This window comes from Puntigrus tetrazona, chromosome 4, assembly GCF_018831695.1.
Source record: "Puntigrus tetrazona isolate hp1 chromosome 4, ASM1883169v1, whole genome shotgun sequence".
NCBI classification, from domain to species: Eukaryota; Metazoa; Chordata; class Actinopteri; order Cypriniformes; family Cyprinidae; genus Puntigrus; species Puntigrus tetrazona.
In genome coordinates, this window is record NC_056702.1 from 2,278,838 (window position 1) to 2,289,945 (window position 11,108).

The following is an 11,108-nucleotide window of genomic DNA, read 5'->3' on the forward strand; positions in this document are numbered from 1 at the left end:
TGCAAATTATATTTTGGTTCAGCGAGACGGTTTCTATTACACGGCGTTACAATGAAACATCTATTATTTTTGCTATCATCTATTACTGTTTCACACTATCACGCTATTTTGTGCAATATCTCACCGTAGTGTACGAGTGTACAAGTTAGCTATGGCATGATTCAATGTCGCAAACTAATTCAGACGCGATCCACTGATGACTCGCAAACACAATTAAAGCATTAGGTATCAAAACATTACTATATAAAAACATATAATTGCTATTCGTTCGTGTTTATTGCGTATATTGTTGTAGTAGTGACTTTCGAATGGAGATGTCTGTATGTTTGCACCTATTTGACTGGAAGTGTATTTTGATATTTTGAAATATTTGTGGATGATTTCTGATCTTCACCTTGGAGTTTCAGAGAAACAGTCGCCCAGGGAAACCTCTGTAATTCTGTCTTCTTCAGTAGTATCTCAAGGTAGAAAGGCATCAAAGCATGTCTGAATCCAATGTTCATGTATCATCTTGTCTGCTGTGATGCCTCCGTCTGGACAGAATCCTGTGTTTGGAGACAAAAAAAAACATTTTTTTCCATCATATGCTACCATTTCTACCAAGAAGCCAACAAGCATTAGTCACAAATTCCCTACTTTAGTATCCTTTACTATATCAAATTAGCTTTATTTTTTCTATTGTCATTTTTGTTTACATTTTAATAATGTTACTGTGCTTTTGTCATATTAGGCTTTTTATATTTCTGCATATTTCTGTATTATTTTTATTCCATGTTAGTAATAAAGTACTTTAACTTAAATGTTTATTTTAATTAGTCTTCAAGGCAGCAGTTATGTATTTTTTATATATTTACACACACTCACATATATAGGCCTATATTAGGGATGTGAATTTAACATGTTATTTAATTGAACGAATTAATTAAATGGATAGCACCTTCGTGGCTATTTTAAAGACTTAAATGGTGAGATTTTTTGGTTTGTTTTTCAAACATCCATGTTATTAGTGACACCGGTGGTTGTTAGGTGTACTGCAATCGTAAAATTATTCAGTAAAGCACAACCCTCGGAAGCAGAGGAAGGCGTTTTATTGTTTGTTTGGGTTTTTTTAAGTTTCATCACTTAAAAGCGATTAATACATGATTGGATTTTCATGTATTAATTGCTTACACATAGCCACTTTAATTACCAAAAACTTTTCTTTAGTGTTAGATAACAATAACAACGCTGTTTAAATGCCGACTTCAGACGAAACATTACGGTGCCTTTCCAAAACCAGTTTCCTTCAGAAACGCTTGCCGTCTTCAACTGACAAAGCATTTTTGGACACTGAGCATCACTGAAAAAGCCAGCCCATCCACCCGACCAATTAAAGGCTCAGCCTTGACAATTAAGCGCTGATAACGGAGACCATTTGGCTAATTGTACAGCAGGACTGGCTCCAAAACCCAGAAGGCTTTTACCTGAGACAAAGCAGACTTTGTTTAGCTTCTTTGATGTACCAGCCAGTCTTCGTCATTTTTTTTTTTTTGAGAGTATTGTGAACCAGCAGACGTTTGTGATGAGTTCAAAGGCATTTTAACATGACGGCTTGACAGGCTTTTGTGGTCTTTTGTCAAACGCAGAACAATGCGTTCTGACAATACTTTTAATGAGGAATCAATTCGTTGAGAGGAGTTAAGTCAACGCAGGACTTCAAATACACAGAAAAGTCATTATTAAAGACTTTATTAAGAGCGCATTTAAATATGCAAATGCTTTCCCGCTGTAAGAAGATTTTTCTTTGCCCCCACGGGTGGAAAGATTGGAGGAGTGCAGTTGGTGAAGGACTGTTAATTGACAAGTAAATCCTTTCATCTTGTTTGGGATAATCTTTCCTGCCTTGGTGGAGCGTGATTTGGCGCGTTTCCACGTGCTAGAATGGAGTGCGAACATTTTCGTATTTGCTGGTGTGATTTGAAACCCCCCTCAGTGCGCCGGGAGCCGTATAAGACTGTCACTTCCCATCACTTCCTCCATCCGGTCTCAAACATCACTCCTGTCTTTTACAGACTGCCCAGAGCGCGTGGAAACACACACAAACAAGCTTTCAAAACATTTCCGTCTCAGACTACTTTTTTTTTATCTCTGTACATGATATTGGATATCCACACTCTGACTTATGAAGTCAAAGTTTCAATATTGCCATTCATATTTGCAGCCTGGATTCTGAATCTTTGCAAACAAGCAAACCAGATCGCGTGCATTCATATTTGATATTAAAAGACGTCGCCAGATGCAAACAAATTCATGACAAGGAAATCCAGACTGATACGGTTTACTTAATAAATGTTCTACCGTGCATAATTCATCACAGAAAGTAAGAAGTTTGAAAGACTGACGACATGAAAACTTAAGTTCATTTGCTGCCTTGATCAAAACGGCTACATGAGTCATTTAAATGATTTAAATGTGCATTTTATTACACTGACAAACAATTTTTAAGCTCAGTTTTTTAAAAAAGAAGTACATTTATTCAAGCATAAAAAGGAATTTGATGAGTTACTGGCTTGAGTTAATGACAGAATTTATTTTACAGTTTATATGATGAGTTACATGCTAAAGATGAATACTCAGTGCTTTTTCAAATATGTTTTATAATCCAATCAAACCCAGATGAATCAAATTTAACTTTAGTAAAACCAAATTGGCTGTACAAGTCATTTAAACTTTCTATTATATTAAATTATTTAAAATGTAAAATTATACTAAGTTGAATCTTACATAATTTTAAATTAAATAAAAAAGCGATACAATAAACCAAAGTGAAAATTGGTTTAAAATCAAATGACTTTTTATTTTTGTTGAGTTACATGCCACAATTTAATATTTAGTGTTTGTTTAAATTATACATGGTTTAAATTGAAAAATAAAATATATTTATTTTAGAGCTGCCGAACGATTAATCGCAATTAATCACATTCAAAATGAAAAAAATTGTTTAAATAATATATGAGTGTGTACTGTTTATATTTATTATGTATATAGAAATACAAACAAATGCATGTATGAAAAAAAATAATATTTTGTGTTTGCACAAATTACATATAAAACATTTTCCAGTCCAATCAATCCCAGACGGATCCCAGATTGATGAGATTACATCCTGCCCTACATTATCTCCCACTGAATACTAAATAAATACATCTTTTTAAGGAAAGGTGTTTGCGAACGCTTTCATGCTGTCTTCATGAAACTCGTCTGCCGTCCTGCTTTGAGGATATTCTGGAACTGTCAGAATATCACAGAGGACAACAGAAGACAAATTGCCTCCGTATCTGTCCCTTTCTCTCTCACACATATACAATCTGGCACAAACAAACTTTAGTTTTTTGTTCGTTTAGGAGTGTTCAAAGCTATTTCACGAGCTTCGAGAGACAGCTCTCCCGAGAGGAACGTGGAAGCAGCGTGACCCTTCTCTCCTGTGACAAGGATACTCGAGTAAAAAGCTTAGATTGGCAAACAGCCTACTTTATGCAACGCAAAAAATACCCAACGTTAAAAATGTTTGTCTTAGTGTAGAGAACATAGTGTCAAGTCAAGCCCTCCTCCACTGGGGAAGCATGCAAGGAGGCTGAATAAATCTGAATTGCTAAAAACCCGGCTGTAGTGATAAGTATTCCATTCCTTCTAGCTTCATTTGACCTCAAACGCCTCATCATCACGACAAGCACCTACAAATCAGGCAACCAGCTTGATTTAATTTACACACACGCAGTTGTACTGCAGACACCATTTCAGTACAACCGCTTCACGTCTCTGACCATTTCCTTCTTACATTTCAACTGCATTTTCCTATCTCTGTGCAACCAACCCCTATACCGCTTTTTCCGACGTAACCTTCGCTCCCTTTCTCCCTCCCATCTCTCCTCTGCTGTGTCCTCCTCCCTTCCCTCACCTACCCATTTCTCTTCTTTGGATGTGAATACAGCTACAGATACCTTGTTCAGTGCTCTAACCTCCTGTCTAGACGACATCTGCCCTCTCTCCAGGCCAGCACGGACTGCCACCTCTAGCCCCTGGTTGTCTGATGTTCTCCGTGAGCATCGGGTCAAACTCAGGGCAGCGGAGAGAAAGTGGCAAATCTAAAGATCTGACAGACCTGAGCAGGTATCAGACTTTGCTTTCTTCCTTCTCTGCCAAATCCTGCACTGCCAAATCATCATATTTCCAAAACAAGATCAACAACACTTCAGACACACGTAAGCTCTTCAGATCATTTAACTCCCTGCTCTATCCTCCACCACCACCCCACCACCTCAATATCACCTGACGATTTTGCCACATTTTTACAAACAAAAACAAAAGCGATCAGCAGCCAGTTCTCAGCCCCCTAACGCACAACCTCAACCAACCGCATCGACTACCGATTCCTCCACTTTCTCCTTCTGCTCCTCACTGAGACAGAAGTATCCAAACTTCTCCTCTCCAGCCATCCAACAACATGTCCGCTAGACCCCATACCCTCTCATCTCCTGCAAGCAATCTCCCCCACTGTCTTGCCGGCACTCACGCACATCATCAACACATCTCTCCTCACAGGTACCTTCCCCACAGCATTTAAGCAGGCTCGGGTAACCCCACTGCTCAAAAAGCCCACTTTAAACACTTCTCTTATTGATAACTACAGGCCAGTCTCTCTTCTTCCATTCATAGCGAAAACACTTGAAAGAGTGGTTTTCAACCAGGTATCACTGTTTCTTTCGAAAAACAACAAACTGGACCATAACCAATCAGGTTTCAGGTGCGGCCATTCAACTGAGACTGCGCTGCTCTCAGTCACGGAAGCCCTGCGGACTGCAAGAGCTCAATCCAAATCATCAGTTCTCATTCTGCTGGATCTATCCGCTGCTTTTGACACTGTGAATCATCAGATCCTGCTGTCTACCCTCTCATCACTGGGCATCTCTGGGATCCCACTCCGTTGGTTCGAATCCTATCTCACTGGTAGGTTTTTAGGGTGGCCTGGGGAGGAGATGTATCCACAGCACATCAACTGGTCACTGGGGTTCCTCAGGGATCGGTTCTTGGTCCCTCCTCTTCTCCATTTACACTACATCACTAGGGCCCCATCATACAGGCTCACGGCTTCTCCTACCACTGCTACGCCTGATGACACACAGCTCTACCTCTCTTTTTTCATCCAGACGATCCAACGGTAGCTACTCGGATCTCGGGTTGCCTGGCGGACATCTCGACATGGATGCAAGAGTACCATCTACAGCTCAACCTGACAAAGACTGAGCTGCTTGTATTCCCTGCCACTCCAACTACACAGCATGACTTCACCATCCAGCTAGGGACCCCATCATCCTCAGTCAGAAATCTTGGTGTAATCCTCGATGACCAACTTACCTTCAAAGATCACATTGCAAAGACTGCTCGATCCTGCAGGTTTGCACTACACAACATCAGAAAGATCAGGCCCTTTCTAACAGAGAAAGCTGCACAGCTACTTGTCCAGGCCCTTGTCATTTCTAGACTGGACTACTGCAATGCTCTTCTGGCTGGACTTCCATCGAACACAATAAAACCTCTACAAATGATTCAGAATGCAGCGGCACGGCTGGTATTCAATGAGCCCAAGAGAACCCATGTTACACCTCTCTTTATCTCCTTACATTGGCTACCGATTGCAGCTCGCATCAAGTTCAAGGCACTGATGCTTGCATATAGAACAACCACAGACTCACAACTGGTCTACTTCCACTCACTATTACAAATCTACACACCCTCTAGAAGTCTGAGATCTGCTAGGTCGACGCCTCATGGTACCATCTCAAAGAGGCTCAAATCCTCTCCAGAACTTTCTCGTTCTCTGTTCCTGGCTGGTCGATCTTCCCGCATATAGAATGCTGTCAATCTTTAAGAAACTGCTGAAAAACATCTTTCAGCAATACCTGACCTCATCATCATCATAAAAAAAAAAAAAAAAAAAAAAAAAAAAAAAATACGGACTCTCACTGTCTCTGTCTCTCTTCTTATCCCCTTGTTTATTCCCTTCCTTCTGGCATGTACTAATTTGAACACTCCTGTGACTGGGTGTTGAGCATACACTGTCTGTTTGTCTCTCTAAAAATGAATGCTGATTGTTCGCTTTTGGATAAAAGCGCCTGCAAAATGACTAAATGTAAAGTAAATGGTAGTGTAAGAGCTTTTTGTTTTGCCATTGTCTTCCTGAAAAATCTCAGGCCCCTGACTCGAGTTGGTTCGGTCTTGCACACCATGTGGTCTGCTTTCATAAGAATGCTCCACCAAAACAAAGACGGCGACGGATAGATGGGCAGATAGATGGGCAGGCCTATTTTTGGCTTCTGCTTTGGCACCCTCTGGCCACTTCTGCCTGAGAACATTGACTGATGTCCAGACAGATAGATGGGCAGGCCTATTTTTGGCTTCCTCTTTGGCACCCTCTGGGCCACTTCTGCCTGAGAACATTGACTGATGTCCCAAGAAGCCGGGCAGCGGGCATTACGGAGCCCGGGAGCGCTGAGACGCCAACACACCGGAGCGCAAGAGGTGTGAATATGCTGCCGAATGATGAAGGAAAAGATCAAAACACAAATATGAAAGCGAGACATATTGGGTAAATGATGCTGAAATGGAATAACGCAGGTTAATAGATACGACCCAAAACAATTACCCACGATAAAATCTCTGCAAGGCATTGGGTGGGCTTTGATTTAATCTCCATTGGTAGCACAATTTATCGTAATGCTTTTCCCTCAGCTAGTCAGATCAAAGTGTGGCAGACCTATTTATGATTACATGACAATATCTGGTGATAATTCTTATTTGGGCCATATATTTCAATGCATAGTTTAGAACCTGTGTGACTGACAGCTACACATTCACCTCAAGACATTAGATTCATTGATATAATTCCAATACCAATTTTTTTTTACATAGATGGCGACATAGAGGTAAAAATTACAGACTGCAGCTTTAATATTCAGATGATGCAGGGCTCATAAAGCCAAAAGAAAAAAAAAAACACTGTCAGAATTGTAAGTATTTTATAAATAAATTGTTGACCTTTTTGAGGTGTGAAAGAGATTTTCCGTTGGCATTGAAAGCAGTTGTGCTGCTACTCTAAAATTTGGATGACATATTTATCTCCTTGACTTTCGCACGCCTTGAAGTCAGATTACCGCAGGAACTGGTAAAACATCAGCGAGAGTGTTTGCAGGTACATTTCAACTCAGAAACAAACAACAGCTGCTAGTGAAGGTGCAGGCAGAGAAGTGTGATGGTTTGCACATGGCTGGAAAACATAGGACGAAAGATATATATAAGGTGCGATCGCAGCTTAACCTGTTTTCTGAGCTCCGACTCAAGCTGAGTCTGATTTTCAGTCCCCTCCGATTTATGCACAACGACTGGCTCCTGTTGCTGTAAGTGCAAATTAATTGGTTGCGATAGATGTTAGCATTGCAGTGTATTAGAGTCACTTTTGTTGAATAAAGAAATATGAACTTTGCTGTAACTCGGCTTGGCGCCCATTACAAGAAGATGCTTTTAGAAAGCCATATTTAAGTCTTAAGTGAGACAGAATCTAATGCCACCCACACGTCCTCTTCTCATTTCAGTTACATCTCCAAGGTCACTGAAACAAAAGATTGCATTCATCCTTACAGAATCTTGTGTCTTGTTGAATGAAATCTACCTTGAGACTGTAACCATTGAAAGGAGTGAAATCGGAGAAGAGCGGCAGGCTTTGGACCCAGGCTGTCTCTTTGTCCTTGTCATAAGCAATTAAAACAAACATGAACATTACTCACAAACAAGATCCTCAAAACAAGCCACCCAACAAGCCGTGGTTTCATTATGAAAGAGCGTGCTTCAATCATTGGGGCTGCCGGGAATTATGCAATTATACAATTAGAAATGTATTATATAGTAATATAATACACATGAATATCACATTTGATAATGATAATTGCTATATATATATATATATATATATATATATATATATATATATATATATATATATATATATATATATAATGTAAAAAAGTTACAAATATGTAATATTTTAAAGATGAATATATATAAAACTAAATTAGACATAATACAAAAACACATTTATTGATTAAAAAAAAAACTTTCATTTAATTTGATTGCTAAATTATTTTACATAGGGAACCAAATTAACCAAGAAATAGTACATATTAACCATGAAATCAAATCAAATCAAATATTTAATCTGTCCTATGAATAATAATCTGTAGTATCAATAATATCAGTATTATTAATTTATATATACATATATTTTTTTTTTAATAAAAATTACTAAAATTTTAAATAGATATCGTAAATAACCATAATAAAACTCATTTTTGTTAGTAGAAGTAGTATTTATTAATCTACTTATTTATTTATCTGTATTGATAAAAGTCTTATTTTGCGCCGAAAACCAAATTAACCAAGACTAAACAGGAAATAGGTGTATGACATCTCTGTTGGAGAGCAAACTTAACTTGAGACCATTCTTGGTGTAAACTGACTGCAGCACTTCAAGTCTGAATAAACCAAATGTTCTATTGTGCTTCTACCATTACTATAACACTCATAGCTGAAGTCAGTAAAACCCATGTTTTAAAACCCATTTAAAGCAGCAAAATGCAGCGCAATTGCTCCTTTGTGATGCAAACAGGATATCAAATGATTCACTCTTTTCATTCAAGAGCATCATCTGCTCCGTCGCTCTACAGCTGAGCAAAGACTGCAGCCACATTCGCTCTTTTCCTGAGGAGCGTCACGGGAAGTTTTCAGAGAGTTCCTGACGCATGCAGATAAACAGTAATAATGCTCCCCAGCGGGAATCAGATGTTTGTATGACAAAAAAGCTCATCTGAAAGTGCTGTGATCTAATCAACAGATCTCTGGCACGCTGCGCTGCATCCACCATACATCACAAAACAACACATTTACATATAATCATCATTAAAATACGACATAAACAGTCACTCCGTATGCCATTCCTATTCTTAAACTGTAGATCACTAAAACTAGAATTAAAAGTTAGGTGATAAATGCAAAAGAATAAAATGCTTATTTTTGAATAAAGCTAACATTATTAAATAATTAAGACTTTCTCAAATTTGTTGTAAAACAGCCTTTTTTTCTTTTTTTAAACAAGACCAAAACCTCAAAACAAAACCTTTTTTAGCCTATAACACACACACACTATGCATTATTTAGCTAAATTTGGAAAATAAGTTTAATTAATTAATTTATTATGGGAAAAAAAAAAAAAAAAAAAAAATATATATATATATATATATATATATATATATATTTTTTTTTTTTTTTTATATATACATACATACATACATACATACATACACACACATTCAAGTTTACAAGTCCATAAGTTTAAAGTTCAATAAAAAGCAAATAACCATACATACTATGTTGCTACTACATTTTTGCAAATAAACTGTACTACATGGTTAAAAAAATATTATATCTATATTTATTAAACATTCATGTTTTTAAAGGTGCATTTAGTAATTTTCATCTCATTCAAGAGAACATTTACACCTCCAGAAATAACAGTAAAATGATTTCAAATAATATATCGTTCACATTAAATTTTTATGCATTTCTTGCTAACCGCAAACAGCTATAATGAGCTACAGTACATACCTGACGAAAAAAAAATAGCTTGAGAGGATTAATATAAATAAAAGTAACTCTTTATTGAACATTCACGTCTCTAAAGGAGCATTTTGTAATTTCCCCTAATTAATAAGAAGTTTTACACCTTAAAGAAATGAAATGGTTGAAAATGATGCAAACTCACATGAGATGAAGTACGTTGGATAGCATGTAAATACTGTTCCTTGCACACATTGTTTATTCTGTCGGCTGTGATGTTTTCCGCTCAGTCCTGTCATCCTCCATCAGCATCAGACAAGGCCGGGCATCAGTGTTTAACATCTGCATCCTCACACACACACACACACACACACATTACAGTGATGTTAAACATGCATGCAAGCAGCCTTGAGTCTTTTGGCGTAGTTTAAAGTTTTACGAGGAAAGGAGGTTATTCTGCGGGAGATATTATTCACAGCTCTTACCGTCTCAAAGCACGTCTCCACAGCCTCAGACAGACCGCAAACCTTCAAGGTGAAAAGTGCAGAACGCCGGTCATATACGTGCACTTACATTGCTTTATGAAGACGGTATGCTTAAAAATTCATTACATGCCAAGTAAACAGATAAACAAAACCACGCAGGGCCGGCCCTGTGCATCTGGGGGGCTCTAAGCAGAATCGTTTTTTGGGGCCCTGCCATTTTACACACGTGCTAGTGAAAGCTGCTGTGAAAAAAAACAGCATATGCTGGTTAGTTAATTCATTTTGAAGAGGAAAAGTCTGTGGAATAATTCTTAATAGATATTAAATATAATACATGACAAAATAGGTAAATGTTTAAAAAAATGTCCTTAAATGCAGTCCTTCCTCTAAAAAAATAGTTCCTGACAGCAACAGTAAACATGCCTCTCATCTAAGCGTAAATAAAAGCTTATTTTTTAAACCATATATAATCCTTTCTCTCACACACATATATACGTTTAGTCTGTTCAAAGCGCAGCTCAAGATTTCAAGCGTCACTACGGTGTAAACTAATGGACATATGAACATATATAATCATACCTGAAACAGAAAACGAATAGATACCGTAATATTTCCTTCTCAAGTGGAAAAACCGCTTTCATAAAGACGCGCGCACAAATCAACTTACCTCCCGCGGGAAGCGTTGACTAGACGGGGGAGGGCGTGGTCTCAAAAATAAAAGATGAAAGCTGCAACATAACGCAGGGGTCACTCGTACTTCATTAAAATAAATAACAAAACATTGAATTTTGCCAAATATGTAATACACGGAACAGTTTTATGCTGTATTGTTGACCGTTTATGTTGCTAAGGGTGGTTGCTAAGGGTGTGGCTCAGTGATAAGCAGAACCGTTGGGTGAAGCGGTAAAACACAGCTGCTGACCAATCAGAACGCGTGTGTGAGTTTATAATTACCCCCCTTTATTTTATTTTGGTTTT

General features: G+C 38.0%; 1 long non-coding RNA gene across 1 annotated transcript; it reads right to left on the reverse strand.

Annotated features, from left to right (window-relative positions):
- Positions 1-388: 388 nt before the first annotated feature.
- On the reverse strand, positions 389-10,282 carry LOC122343417. Its single transcript, XR_006250773.1, has 3 exons — positions 10,131-10,282; positions 9,851-9,987; positions 389-545 (listed from the first exon to the last, which is right to left on the reverse strand). It is a non-coding gene; the product is annotated as an uncharacterized LOC122343417 (long non-coding RNA).
- Positions 10,283-11,108: the final 826 nt, after the last annotated feature.